This window comes from Oryctolagus cuniculus, chromosome 6, assembly GCF_051225735.1.
Source record: "Oryctolagus cuniculus isolate XC-2025 breed Fujian yellow rabbit chromosome 6, ASM5122573v1, whole genome shotgun sequence".
In the NCBI taxonomy this organism is placed as follows: Eukaryota; Metazoa; Chordata; class Mammalia; order Lagomorpha; family Leporidae; genus Oryctolagus; species Oryctolagus cuniculus.
In genome coordinates this window covers 41,599,970-41,616,047 of record NC_142872.1, presented here as the reverse complement: position 1 = coordinate 41,616,047, position 16,078 = coordinate 41,599,970, and the positions used below count along the sequence as shown (strand labels likewise).

General features: G+C 39.0%; 1 long non-coding RNA gene across 4 annotated transcripts in view; it reads left to right on the top strand.

Annotated features, from left to right (window-relative positions):
- The window catches only part of LOC138850202 (uncharacterized), a 245,213-nt gene that overhangs the window by 86,955 nt on the left and 142,180 nt on the right, over positions 1-16,078 (top strand). For 3 of the 4 annotated variants that reach the window (XR_016236373.1, XR_016236378.1, XR_016236374.1), the window contains one exon: positions 5,194-6,327. The exons of the other annotated variant lie outside the window; for it this stretch is intronic. This is a non-coding gene — a long non-coding RNA (uncharacterized LOC138850202). Of the gene's footprint in view, positions 1-5,193; positions 6,328-16,078 lie in introns of those variants that run through there. 4 annotated transcript variants of the gene reach the window in all.

Genomic DNA, 16,078 nt, shown 5'->3' with positions numbered 1-16,078 from the left:
ATGTCCCATAACTTCTTTTTTTTTTTTTTTTTTTTTTTTCCCATAACTTCTTTATCCAGTCTACTGTTGATGGGCATTTAGGTTGATTCCACGTCTTAGCTATTGTGAATTGAGCTGCAATAAACATTAAGGTGCAGACAGCTTTTTTGTTTGCCAGTTTAAAAAAGAGGATAAAGGGAAATACTAATGATAACAACAAACTTCACACATCTGTTATACATTAACCGTTTCTCCTAGTAGCACAAGTATTACATATGTTAGCATCACACATATCTCTTGCTGCCAGGAAAGGTTTGGAAGAGATGAACCTACAGAGAAACTGAATGACATTTTATACATTGAAATTGCTAATTTCTGGATTTGGATTTTAAAATGTACTATTATGATTACTATTACCACTACTGTACTGGCTAGGGGCCTAGTTACACTAAGCATTATTTTATCTAAGCAATTTAAAAACTTTAGAATTAGACTATTATTTTTATTATCATTACTGCTTCAATTTTACTTATGAGAGAATTGAGGTAGAGAGAGGAAATAATTTGTCCAAAGTCAAATAGCTAGAATATGCTAGGGCTGGAACTTTATGTTGGGTCTGTTGAAATTTAAGCATTCACTCTTTGCAATATAAAAATATTATAGTGAGAGAAGCAAAAATGCAGTCTACAGCTTTGGGAAAAAATTGTTCTGTAGGCAGAGTCTGAGATAACATTTTGCTAACGCCTTTGATTGTGAATCACTGGTTGGTAGATTCTGAATGCCAGGTTCTTTCAGTTTACAACGTCTCATAGCCCTTGATTCCTGTGCACTAAATGAAGGAATGAAACACAGAATTGATGTGCATGTTATATCTTACAGATTTGTCTGCAAAATAATAACATACACTATATTAAATGGTGGAGTAATACCAAGTCTAAAACACAGCTGGTGCTCATGGAGATGATCAACATGAGAAACCAAAAATGCAATATATTATGAAGGAACAATCATACATTTTAGATAGCTTCATTGTTAGCTAACCTCCAGGCTAGGATTTAAGATGGAATGAAAAAATTACTATCAATAGATTCAAATCCTGTTCAGTGAAGTCAAATGGAAGAGGGAATGATTATAAATGATCCAGACTTGAGATAAAAGGTAAAATCCTAACAGTCTGCAGAAAATGCAGCCGCAGAAGCTGACCTTTCAAGGGTGTGTAGGCTTCCAGAAGCAGACAGATGGACTGCTGATGTGTTGGAATTACCTTATGAGAGCTGAATATTCACACCTCTCCCCAGCCCTGCCTTCTGTAACTTCCGATTGGTAACCTGAAATTGACCATTGTAAGACTATTTACACCATGAAAATTGCCAAATATTACAAATAAGTACCCGCACAGGAGGCAAAGGGAGGCTAGGACTCCCTTGCAGTTGCGAATGCCCAGGAGTATGAATACACACTGGGAGAAGTCTGGTCACATACAGTAGGAGGAGGGTAAAGCAGATTGAAGCAGTCCTTGAATGCCAAGCCAAAGAGGCTCAATTCTGTTTTATAGGCCCTGTACCCATCTGATATAACCATATTTGTATTTTAAGCTGAAAATGAGAGATTGGAAATGGGAGACCAGTTAAGATTCTTTGGTAGTAAATAGCATAACAGGAAGAGAACAGAGACCTAGACAGGGAAGTGAATTATGTGTGAGAGAAGGAGATAGACAGAAATGGCACAGGAAAAGAATTTAGAAAACTTGACAGTAGATAGAATGGCAGTTATTGAGAAAAGGTATTATTACTAAGTCACTTGGTCTGGGGACTGAAGGTTAGTGAGGTTATTTACAGAGACAGGAAATATAAGGAGAAGAATGTGGTTGAGTAGAAGGTGATACTCTCAGTTGCAAACGTGATGAACTTGAAGAAATTCAAAGGAATTGAGAAGTTATAGCCTGGATCTCCAGGGAAATATCAGATAGCTCTCAGAGATAAACAGGTGGTAATAAAGATCAAGGAAGTAAAGGACAGAATACAGGAAGAGGGCAAAGAGTAGCAGGACCTAAGGGAGATGATGGAACATTCCACTAAACTCTCCATCAATTCTTTGATGTGCTAGCTTAGATATTAAGCATTGCTTTTGTTGGGTAACTGAATGTCCTATTTTGTCTGAGATACTACCAGTTAATGTTGTCTTGACCCAGTATAATTATAAATAGCATCCCTGTCTACTCTCAGAATTGTCCCAGTTTGGATGACAAATTGCCTCTAATTATGTGCCACAGACTGTGCTGACAATTGAGATTTTAATGAAAAGCTCACCTACACCCTGGCCTTAAAACTACATATTACTTGTGTGTATGTGTGTGTGCGTGTATGCACACATGTTGTGTGTGTGTTGAGGGACATGGAAATAAGGTAAAAGTTACGGCTTTTTCCCTCGTGTAACCTGATACCTGCAAATGAGGATGCCACTAACCATCTACTAAGTGTCAATGCCATCACATCAGTCAATAAACACTAAAGGACTGAGAAAGGGTTAGGGTGGAAACCCTCCTTTTGCCTCTCCAGATCCATTTTCTGACTTCTCCATTCTTCTTTGTCAGAGAATCTGATATTCCTGGACTGTATTAATCGTTTAATTAATTGTTCTGACTTTCAGAGGGCTTGGCAAATGGATGGCACCAACAGGGAATATTAGGAGAGTGAGATTGGAAAATGTGTTCCTTTGACTCTCCTCATATTGGATCACCATAGGTAAACCGTATTCCTGTGCTAAAGCACAGATCTATATGGTACACTCTTTGGGTTCCAGGAACTGTTTCCTTCCCAGTTCCTGATTGGCTAGAGACATCAAAACTCAGAGGAGGATTTAACATTTCCCTTCAGTGTCCTTCACTTGCTCAAACTCCTTCCAGTCTCTAGGAGGGGGCCTAGCCATGTGTTGATGTGGTCATATTGTTTAGATGCTTTGCTAAAGTAAGATCTTGCAGTAGTTAAGGTTCTAAAAATCATCCCCAAGATGCATGCTCTAATTGCTGGGACTATGGATATGCTGAAATGTGATGTTGTGTAAGGGAGATTATCTGGGTATTCTTAACTGATCACATGAGCCATTGGGAGTGCCACTGCTGGTGGCAGAAGAGGTCAGAGAGGTTTGGTGCGTGAGCAAGATTGGATGTTCTGTCATTGGCTGGAGAATGAATGGGTTCACATAAGAACGTGTGCAGGCACTTTAAGGTGCTTCCTCCTGGTCTCCCATGTGGGTGAAGGGCCCAGGCACTTGGGCCATCCTCCACTGCACTCCTGGGCCACAGCAGAGAGCTGGACTGGAAGAGGAGCAACCGGGACTAGAACCCTGAATGCCGGCACCACAGGTGGAGGACTAGCTAAGTGAGCTGTGGCGCCGGCCTGATTTAAATTTTTAAAATGAAACATGAAAGATGCCAGCCTTGTGGCACAGAGGTTGAATCACCATTTCTGATGCTAGCATCCCATGTGGGTATGCTGGTTCAAGTCCTGACATCTCTGTTTCTGATCCAGCTGCCTAATAATGCATCTGGGAGGGCAACAGGCAGAGAATGATGGCCCAACTATTTGGGCCCCTGCCACCCAAGTGGTAGGCACAGATTGAGTTTCAGACTTTGGGTTTAAGCCTGGCTCAGACATAGCTTTTGTGGCCGTTTGTGGCCATTTATGGATTGAACCAGTAGGTGGAAGATCTCTCTCTCTTTTTCCATGAACAGTTAAGTATAATATATTTGTCTCTCCCTCTATCACTGTGCCTTTCAAATAAATGAATTAAACAAGTGTTAACAAAAGCTCATGTCATTAACAATAATAACCTGGAAGGCAAACCTTGTTTTATCCGGAGGTAACCAAAGATTCTGCAGCCAATATTAAGGGAAAAAAAGTTATGACATGTCATCAGATGGTCAATTAGAATTATCAATATTATTTTGTAGTCTTTGTACTTGTTTTGTTTGACCATAGAAGTTATAGTAATTTATTTTCTCATTTGAAGCCATCTATTTGCATTATTTTATAATTTGTTATTTTATAGTACTTTTATTAAAGAGAAAGTTTATTTACCTTGTATAAATAAATAAATTAAAAAGTAAAGCAGCTGGGACTCTAACCAGACAGTCCAATGGGATGTTGACATCTCAGGTGCTGATTTAACCACTGAGCCACGTAACCACCACTGTTTTAGCTCTTATGGCTTTATAGAAATACTAAAAATACCCATTACCATCAATTCTATTTTCCTTCTAATATATATATAGATTCATCTTGTCTATTTTCAATTTCAATTTTTTATTTAAATCATACTAATTTTATGGATTATATCTTAGTTTAAATTGACATATTTGAAATTCAATTTTTTTACCTAAGTACAGAATATGTTTCCTGTTATTTAATTTTGGGAGTGGAAATGTTCATCAACACTCATTTGAATATTCTTGATATCTGTCTTACACTTTTCATGTAAAGTTTATTCCTAGATATTTAATTTCTGATGGTATTAAAATAATTTGTGTTTTCTTCTAATTGTTTATGACAACTATTGGTTTTGTTCTAAGAAAGTTACTGAATTTTTTTCTTTAAATAATTTTATATTTGATTTTAAACAATTTTCTTTAACTTTGCAAGTTGACAATAAAATTATATACAAATTTTAAAAAGAGAAAGTTAATAAAGTGATTTAATGAATAAACTTTGAGTACTGAAGTGGTTCCATGAATAAACATCAGCCCTGAATCTTCCCCATAACCTCCCTGCTGTTTCTAGTCTTTGGGTGCTACACTATTTTTTATTAATTCCTCTAAGCCTTGCCTACAGTTTAGAAAACTGCTTTATTAAATTCCCCTCCACTTGTTCAGTAGAGTGGGCCACCTCTTTCTATGAGGGATCCCACCTGATACCCTTGTGTTGTGTTGATGGATCTGGCCTAACAATAGGGTTCTCAGTGGAGAGCAGGAGGAAGGGGGCTATTTTAGTCAACAGAGTTGCAGGAGCCAAGCAAAATACAGAGGGAAAGAAAGATCCTGGGTCTGGCTGGATCAGTAGTGGAGTTCACGCTGGGGATTGGCCATGTACAATTTAGATTTGATCATTTAAAAATTTCAAGTCCAGAAGTGAGTACCTGCTGAAGTGTCCAGCTATTGTTTTTGCTTATAGTTCATGTAATTTTTATCTTATTCCCATTTTTGTGTTGATCTTACAGATAGCAACCAGAGACAGAAGCTTCTTTCTGCTACATTGCTGAAGAGCTCGGGTTTCTCTAGAAGAATCAACGTAGTGTTTGTCATTGTGTGTGTGTGTGTGTGTGTGACAGAGAGCATGCGCAAAGAGAGATATATGTATGCATATATTTGTGCTCATACATGAACACAGACACATTATTACCAGGATAGAGGCCATTTCACAGAACATAAATTAGGCCTCTCAGTGGGCCATGGAGAATGCTGTTTCCCCATACCATGGCTGGCACTATCTGAAACTGCAGATGGCCAAAAGGAATGGCTAAATGTGTATACTCAGTCCCTAGACCCTAGACAGGACTGGTTGTTAAAGTAGAAACGTTCTGATGATGGAATTTCGCACCTCTTGGTTCTGGTTTACTTTAAAAAATCTTTAGAAATTTAACTTATGCTTAGTGTAGAAAACTTGAAAAACATAGCAAGAGAATAAACCACAATAAATATAATTACCCATCAACGTTTTACTGCATGCCTTTTAAACAGTTTTTGGTGCATACCTACCTTTTAGGTGACATTGCCCTGCAAATCTCTCTTTGCTTAGCAATACAGAATGGCTTTATCATCTTCTCCACACAATTTTAATAGTTTTTACTGTTTTGATTGTTACAGAAGTTAAATGTGACCATTTTAGAAAATGTAGAAAGAAAGCAGCCAAAAATAAAATAAGCACCATCCAGAACTAAACTAATAATGATAGTCTCTGTTGGCATTTTGATGCAACAGAATTTTTAATGGTTGCATTATATTTCACCATTAGATATGCTGTATTAATAAAATCATTTGATAGTAGGTTCTCAGTTTTTCTGTTGTACATAAACCATAAAGGAGTATCCTTGTTCATATATTTTGTGTATATCTATACATCTGATTATTTCCTTTGGAGGAATTCCATTTTTAATGCTTGACATGTTTAATGCTGCAGGAGTCTAAAATGATAAATGGTGATTAATTAGCCAGGTGCCCAGGGCTTTGCAACCTTTCTCAAAGAAATGAGCTCCCTGGGGCAGCTGCTTTATCTGTTGACTTGCTGGGAGAGCAGTGGAATCAAAAGCCAATGATATTCAAGGAACATAATGTGCTATGTCTTAAACTCTAATTACATCTAATCTATTATCAAATGTGTTGCTGACATTTCAAAATGTTTTCCTTTGTATATTTTAAATATGTATTTGGAGAAAAATCATCTTTTCTGTATCACTTTTGTCCCTTTTTGACTTCCCAATTTCCTCCACCTTTCAACAACTAGTTCAATGATTCATGGTAATTTTAGGGATCAGAGAACACTTAGCAGAGAACCTAAGAAACTTAGCTTCCATCAAAACCACATGTATTTCCTGTTTCTAAGCCAATAGATCTTCAAAGAATCCTGTTTCTTTATAGGACCTCATTAACATCAAGTGCATCCTTAGTGAGCATGGCGAGCCCCGTTCTGCCCCTGCACATTTCTGGCCTCTTTCAGAAATCTGCCTGCTGTCATCGCTGTTTGTCCCCCACTGTCCTGAACTTATTGTGGCTCCAAAGCTCTTCTTTGCACTGCTGCAACATTCTGTGGCCTTCTTGGACCTGGGCAAGATCATAGACTTTCTCTTAGTTTGCAAAAGTAAATGTCAAAATGCATTATCAACAGAACTTTATTAAAAGTCAGGGATAGAAGAATTATAGTGCAGAAATGGGAGAGAAATCAAATTGAATATTGGAGACAATTGCTGTAGGATCTAATTACTGGAAGCCTCACAGTTCTCCCAGTGGTTGCCTTTCTCTTACATGCCCTAGCGTAGCTGTGCCACAGGCCCCAACCCGATCTTCTCTATTCTGATTCTTAACTCAAAAGTTCCCTTTTCTGAGAGGGGGGGTCGGGGAGTTGGGAGTCACAGCATATGTCACTCAGTGAAGGTGTAAGAAACTTTACGGTGAAGCGATTACGTCCCTGTGAAGGGCACTCTCTTTATATTTAGAGTGCTTGGCCTGAAGCATTTGGAATATGTCACTGTTTTAGTGTTTTCTGAGAACAATGAGTAGATACTTGCCTGAAATATCTATAACTACATGACTCATCAAAGTGGTCTCTCACATTAAAGTGCAGATCTGTGTGGAAAAAAAGATTCTTGCTTCACTGTGGAATGCAGAAAAGATTTTTGGTGTATTTTCCTATTTGATCATTATTATAAGCCCATTGATAAACTAAATTCCTGGAAGATTTAAATATCAGTTTGACCCAATTATAAAATCACACATTGGGTCAAATATTGTAGAATGCTTTAGACCCACTCCCTTCTACCCAGGCACTTGGTTCATCTCAAGCCTTTTTTATTTTTCTCTCTGACCTGCTCTGAAACCTTCTTCCGAAAAATTCCCACCTCACGAACGATTACCTGTTGGAGCGTGTTAGGAGGGCATTGGTTCAGATTGTTTGACTGCAAACTCTTTGAGGGCAGACAATTTACTTTTAGCTTTAGCAATGCCAGATGCATCATGTAATAAATGCTGAGCTGTGTTTTCTTAACTTCTTTATTTAGGGGACCCAAAGAACTCTACTAAGAGACTAGTGGAACTCATAGAAGATTTTGGCAAAGTAGCAGGGTATAAAATCAATGCACAAAAATCAACAGCCTTTGTATACACAGGCAATGCCAGGGCTGAGGAAGAACTTCTAAGATCAATCCCATTCACAATAGCTACAAAAACAATCAAATACCTTGGAATAAACTTAACCAAGGACGTTAAAGATCTCTATGATGAAAATTACAAAACCTTAAAGAAAGAAATAAAAGAAGATACCAAGAAATGGAAAAATCTTCCATGCTCATGGATTGGAAGAATCAATATCATCAAAATGTCCATTCTCCCAAAAGCAATTTATAGATTCAATGCAATACCAATCAAGATACCGAAGACCTTCTTCTCAGATCTGGTAAAAATGGTGCTGAAATTTATATGGAGACATAGGAGACCTCGAATAGCTAAAGCAATCTTGTAAAACAAAAACAAAGCAGGAGGCATCACAATACCAGATTTCAGAACATACTACAGGGCAGTTGTAATCAAAACAGCATGGTACTGGTACAGAAACAGATGGATAGACCAATGGAACAGAATTGAAACACCAGAAATCAATCCAAACATCTACAGCCAACTCATATTTGATCAAGGATCCAAAACCAATCCCTGGAGTAAGGACAGTCTATTCAATAAATGGTGCTGGGAAAATTGGATTTCCACGTGCAGAATCATGAAGCAAGACCCCTACCTTTCACCTTACACAAAAATCCACTCAACATGTATTAAAGACTTAAATCTACGACATGACACCATCAAATTATTAGAGAGCATTGGAAAAACCCTGCAAGATATAGGTACCGGCAATAACTTCTTGGAAAACACCCCAGAAGCACAGGCAGTCAAAGCCAAAATTAACATTTGGGATTGCATCAAATTGAGAAGTTTCTGTACTGCAAAAGAAACAGTCAGGAAAGTGAAGAGACAACCGACAGAATGGGAAAATATATTTGCAAACTATGCAACTGATAGAGGGTTGATAACCAGAATCTACAAAGAAATCAAGAAACTCCACAACATCAAAACAAACAACCCACTTAGGAGATGGGCCAAGGACCTCAATAGACATTTTTCAAAAGAGGAAATCCAAATGGCCAACAGACACATGAAAAAATGTTCAAGATCACTAGCAATCAGGGAAATGCAAATCAAAGCCACAATGAGGTTCCACCTCACCCCAGTTAGAATGGCTCACATTCAGAAATCTACCAACAATAGATGCTGGAGAGGATGTGGGGAAAAAGGGACACTAACCTACTGTTGGTGGGAATGCAAATTGGTTAAACCACTATGGAAGTCAGTTTGGAGATTCCTCAGGAACCTGGATATAACCCTACCATTCAACCCAGCCATCGCACTACTTGGTATTTACCCAAAGGAAATTAAATTGGCGAACAAACAAGCTGTCTGCACATTAATGTTTATTGCAGCTCAATTCACAATAGCTAAGACCTGGAACCAACCCAAATGCCCATCAACAGTAGAATGGATAAAGAAATTATGGGACATGTACTCTATAGAATACTATACAGCAGTCAAAAACAATGAAACCCGGTTGTGGGGAGCAACCGGACTAGACTGAGTTACTGGAATTAAGACTTATTCTATGCATCTGCTCTCCCACAATATGGCGCTGGGAGAGAAGTAAACAGCTTCCGCACAGCTGCCTCCAGTTCAACCAATAAACTGTAGGACTTGCTCCTGATTGGAGGAGAGCAGCGTACTCGGCGTGTGGGCAGCCGAGTTAGGATTGGCGGAGGAGGACTATAAAGGAGGAGAGAGACGGCATGCACCGGGAACATCTATGGGGAACATCTAAGGGAACCCGTGCAGCCCCCGAGAAAGCCGGCCAGCGGTGTGCCGCTCCCCTGCGGAAGTGGGGAATGTGGCTAGGGGGAACTGCCCTTCCACGGAGGTGGAAGGGATAGTAGCCAACCCGGGAAGAACCAGCAGCAAACCCGGGGAGGGCCGAGCAGACGAAAGAACAGCGCAGGGTCCTGTGTCGTTCCTCCACGAAGAGGGGGAGCGACACCCGGTCATTTGCAACAAGATGGAGGAATTTGGAAAACATCATGATGAGTGAATTAAGCCAGTCCCAAAGGGACAAATATCATATGTTCTCCCTGATCGATGACAACTAACTGAGCACCAAAGGGGAAACTTGTTGAAATGAAATGGACACTATGAGAAACAGTGACTTGATCAGCTCTTGTCCTGACGGTTGATGTACAATGTAATACTTTATCCATTTTAGTATATTTTTTTTGTTCTAGTGACATTGGTTGAACTCTGTAATTAACACACAATTATTCTCAGGTGTTTAAATTTTAACTGAAAAGTGATCCCTGTTAGGAATTTGGAAAACATTATGTTAAGTGAAATAAGCCAGTCCCAAAGGGACAAATACCACTTGTTCTCCTTGATAGATGACAACTAACTGAGCACCAAAAAGGAAACCTGTTAAAGTGAAATGAACACTATGAGAAACGGTGACTTGATCAGCCCTCACCCTGACTGTTGATGAGCAGCTTAATATGTTATCCCTCTTAGTATTTTTTGTTTGTTTGTTCTACTTAATACTTTTGGTTGAATACTGTAATCAATACACAATTCTTCTTAAGTGCTGAAACTTAACTGAAAAGTGATCGCTGTTAAATATAAGAGTGGGAATAAGAGAGGGAAGAGATGTGCAATTCGGGACATGCTCAAGCTGACTTACCTCAAATGGTAGAGTTAGAAACATACCAGGGGATTCCAATTCAATCCCATCAAGGTGGCATGTACCAATGCCATCTCACTAGTCCCAGTGATCTATTTCTGTTCACAATTGATCATAATGATAGGACTAAGAACCAAAGGGATCACAGAAACAAGAATAGTGTCTGCAAATACTAGCTGATAGAATCAAAAAGGGAGAGAATGGTCCAACATGGGAAGTGAGATACACAGCAGACCCATAGAATGGCAGATGTCCTAAACAGCTCTCTGGCCTCAGAATCAACCCTTAAGGCATGCGGATCTGGCTGAAAAGCCCATGAGAGTATTTTAGGCATGGAAAGCCAAGACACTCTGGAAAAAAAAAAAAAAAAGTAAATGAAAGATCTCCACGAGTGAGATCCCAGTGGAAAGAATGGGTCATCAAAAAGAAGGTACCTTTCTCTGAAGGGAAGAAAGAACTTCCACTTTGACCATGGCCTTGTCTAAAAATGATCAGAGTCAGTGAACTCAGGGGGCTTCCATAGCCTTGGCAGCTCATGACAAGAGCCTAGGTTGATTACTGATGCCATAAACTAGAGTGTCAATTTGTTAAGTCAACAACAGGAGTCACTGTGCACTTACTCCTCATGTAGGATCTTTGTCCTTAGTGTGCTGTACATTGAGATTTAATGCTATAACTAGTACTCAAACAGTATTTTTCACTTGATGTTTCTGTGTGGGAGCAAACTGTTGAAATCTTTACTTAATGTATGCTAAACTGATCTTCTGTATATAAAGAAAAACAAAAATGAATCTTGATGTGAATGGAAGGGGAGAGGGAGTAGGAAAGGGAAGGGTTGCGGTGGGAGGGATGTTATTGGGGGGGAAGCCATTGTAATCCATAGTCTGTACTTTGGAAATTTATATTCATTAAATAAAAGGTAAAAAAAAAGAAACATAAAAAAAAACCAAGTTGTGTGTATGTGTGTGCATCCACTTTTCTTAGGAAAGGATCTACATGTGTTGTTAGCATCTTATAATCTCACTGACTTAAACATTCTTTAGAGTATTGTAGGGTAACCCTTACTGTCTCTCATTCAGTATGAGATAGAAAAAATCTCCATGGAGTGTTTACAAATGTTTAACTCTTCTATTAAAAAGCCTTTGCTCACTCGACCTAAAATTTTCTACCACATACACCGTGGTCCAAGTTCACAAAATCTATTTTATTTTGAATGTCATAAGTAATAATGAGAGACACTGTTTGTTTTGTATTTTATTGAAATTTCTTACTAATGTAAGAAAGAGCTATGTAAAGACACTGCTATCTGATTAAACTCTTTCAGTGAGTTTAGCCTATTTTTGTTCTTTTTGTAGTATAATTTCGCATATGAATAATTTAGGAAGTAAATAATTTTGGTCAATTTATGTCATATACTTAATACATGTTGACTAGATCAATTAAATGAATAATGAATGAACATGTGAATGGAAGAAAGGATAAATGAAAATTGTGTAATATAAATTTATGATCAAGCTGACTATGTAGATGAATATAATGAGTAATTTTTAACATGTGAGCTAAGACCCTGGTCTTCATATATGAGCTATTCAGATTTATGGCTGGTTTATGAGAGTATTATTAACAGTCACAAACAATTTCAATGTAAGGATTAAAAGCTGATAAAAGGGGCTGGCGCCGTGGCTCAATAGGCTAATCCTCTGCCTGCAGCGCCAGCACACCGGGTTCTAGTCCCGGTCGGGGCGCCGGATTCTGTCCCGGTTGCCCCTCTTCCAATCCAGCTCTCTGCTGTGGCCAGGGAGTGCAGTGGAGGATGGCCCAAGTGCTTAGGCCCTGCACTCCATGGGAGACCAGGATAAGCACCTGGCTCCTAGCCGTGGCGGCCATTGGAGGGTGAACCAATGGCAAAAGGAAGACCTTTCTCTCTGTCTCTCTCTCTCACCGTCCACTCTGCCTATCAAAAAAAAAAAAAAAAAAAAAAAAAAAAAAAAAACTGATAAAAGGGCAGAACTTTGATGCAGCCAATAGTGAATAGGGCAGAGATTCCAATACAGAGACACTACCTCTGGATGAATTTTGGGCAATAGCACTTTCTGGGGTGTTAGCAATGTTCTGGGGCAGCCCTGGTTTACTGGACTGTTTGTGATGGTTGTATATGTTCATGTCCAATAAAGTCGTATGCATCTGTGTCACATGAACAGTGGAAACCTGGTTGGGATGACTGAGGAACTAAATATTTACTTGTACTTGACTTAAAGCAATTGAAATTTAAAGAGCCTTGTGTGTTGAGTGGTTGCATATGAGCTAGTGTAACACTAGGGCCCATCCTCTTCATTAACTCATTGAACAGCCTCAAAAAAGTACTTAACAACTTTTTAAAATCTCTTATAAACTTATACAGCGCAAGTACATTAGACTCTGTTTCTGACAGAAACAGAAAAAGTCTAACTCAGTAAATAGCTTAATTTAAGTTCATCTCTTATGATGATTTGCAAAAACAAAGTAGGAAAGAAACCTACTAGATAGGCCATTTTATCTTGTCTTCCACTTCTGTGTGACACAAATCACTTGTGTTGACACAGTGTTATGGCATGTAACACTGTGATGTATTAGCAAAGGTTTTCTCCACAAATGTAAATTACCTTTCTGTTTAAATTTTTGTCTTTATTATGGAAATCTTCAAACATAAAATGTGGAAAGTTGTATATTGACATTCCCTATCTTCACTTACCAGCCTTAAAAAAGATCAGTTCAGAGATACTCTTTTTGGCTTCCAGTAGGGAGATGCATTCTAGGGATGAGTTTCAATTAATGATGATTATTATCCTAATTGATGCTCAGATATTCCTGATTTTGTTTGCTGGAAGATTATCCAATTAGCTGATGATTCATTTTTTGTTCTTTGTTTTATTCTATCAACTACATGTTCAAGTTAATTTTTTATTTAATTTTTAAAATAATTTATTTCAGAGGCAGAGTTAGAGAGAGAGAGAGAGAGAGAGAAGGAGGGAGGGAGGGAGGGAGGGGGAGAGGGAGAGAGGGAGAGAGAAAAAGGTCTTCTATCCACTGATTCACTCCCCAAATGGCCACAATGACTAGAGGTGGGCTCATCTGAAGCCAGTATTCAGAAGCTTCCTCTGGTTCTCCCACATGGGTGCAGGTGCCCAAGTACCTGGGCCATCTTCTACTGCTTTCCCAGGCCATAGCAGAGAGCTGGATCAGAAGAGGAGCAGCTGGGACTCAAACCAGTGCCCATATGGGATGTCTGAGCCACAGGCAGAGGCTTAACATACCACATCACAGTGCCACCCTGTTTTATCTAGATGATTTCAGTGATTTTATTCTAAGTTAATGTTATAATACTGTAAAACAATTTCACAAGATTCTGTAGTAAAAATGAATATATACTAAAAAAAAAAAAAACCTGTTCCCATATTTTTCCCCTCTGGGTAAGCATTTCTGTATTGTCAGACTTATCTTTCCATTAAAATCTATAAATAACAAAAAAAATACACTCCTGAAATTAGATTCATTTAATCCTCCATTTTCCCATGTACCTATTAAATCACCCAAGAATTGTCTACTGACTGTACTCCATATCTTAGATGAAATTTATATGGGATAGTGAATTACATTAGATGCTAGGAAACAAGAGACCAAGAAAGCCTAAGCCATTGTTTAATACCTTCAAAATCACTAGGACCATAGAATTTGCCATTATTGATTGGAAAAACCAACTCCGAAATGATGGTAACTAGTAGAAGATCTATATTCAATAGATTCTTGTCCCCTAAAAATATAAAACAAGGAAAAGAGAATGAGGCACACATAATCAAGAAGGCCCTTAGGATCAAGGAAATGTGTCATTGATCTCTTATCAATTTAAGAACCTTAGGGGCCTGCACTGTGATAAAGCAAGTAAAGCTGCTTCCTGCCAGTGCCAGCATTCCATACGGGCACTGGTTCAAGTCCCGGCCACTCCACTTCTGATTCAGCTCTCTGCTATGGCCTGGGAAAGCAGTAAAAGATGGCCCAAGTCCTTGGGCCCCTGCACCCACTTTGGAAGACCTGGCTCCTGGCTTCGGATCAGTGCAGCTCCAGCCATTGAGGCCAATTGGGGAGTGGACCAGTGGTTGGAAGTCTCTCTCTCTCTCTCTCTCTCTCTCTCTCTCTCTCTGCCTCTGCCTCTCTGTAACTCTGCCTTTCAAATAAACAGATCTTTCGGATTTTGTCCCGGTTGCCCCTCTTCCAGGACTTTGTTGTTGTTGTTTTCTGTTTGAAAGTATTGCCCAGAAGCTGGAGGGTGGCAGGGGTGAGCTGAAAGGTAGTCTCATATTTTGGCAGGCCACAGATCTCTTACTCCATGCCAATTAGTATGACACTGGATAGTCAAGGCATAGGAAACAGGACATTGTTTCTTTCAAACATTTTCTTTTCTCCTCCTTCCCCTTTTCACCTTTACCGACTTGGATACATATCTTGGAATATGCGGGGAAAAATGCTCAGGAATCCATTATAGATTTTTTTTTAGCACCATGGAAACCCCATGAGGCATTGATTGGCACCGCTGTAACTGTTTTTTGCTGTAGCTGCTAATTGAGGCTATTACATTAAAAGGTGAGTGCAAACAGCAAAGCAATTCAAAGCAGAAAACTGACAGTGATGAGTATATAAAAAACTTCCCAGATGCTGGATTTCTGAGGGCGAGGAGAGGCAGGACATGGAACAGGAAAAGTCCCAAGGATTTTGAATCCTGCCAGCCACCCATGTACCACCAAGAACAGACCCAGAAGAGGTGAAATGGATATTACAGAGTGTATCTTGACACCTAGAGAGAATGATAACTTTGAAAAATATCTTGTTGTAAATTCTTCATGACCATCAACAACTAAAATCCAATTAATTCAATTGTTCCTTCACCAGATACTTCTCTAAAACCTGTTCCATGCTGGATACTGTGCTGTGTGCTAGGTATTTTGTAGTGAGCAAAATGGCTCTGCCTCTCTTGGAATTTAGCAATGGTGCTTGTGATGTGCCTTTTTGTTTTTAAATTTTACTTAGTAAATATAATTTCCAAAGTACAGTTTTTGGATTACAACGGCTTTTCCCCCCTCTAACTTCCCTTCCATCCGCACCCCTCCCATCTCCCGCTCCCTCTCCCATTCCATTCGCATCAAGATTCATTTTCAATTATCTTTATATACAGAAGATCGATTTAGTATATATTAAGTAAAGATTTCATCAGTTTGCACCCACACAGAACATAAAGTGTAAAATACTGTTTGAGTATTAAATCACATTGGACAACACATTAAGGACAGAGATCCTACATGAGGAGTAAGTGCACAGTGACTCCTGTTGTTGACTTAACAATTTGACACTCTTGTTTATGGTGTCAGAAATCTCCCTAGGCTCTAGTCATGAGTTTCCCTCTTTGCATAGGCACAATGGAGCTTAGCCAAGCAAGAACAGAGACAAACATTTGGGTGCAAATTGATATATTTGGGGGTTCATCCAAGGAAGCACAGTGAGGGAAAGGGCAAGTGAGATGAGGGGATGGAGGGAAACCAGTA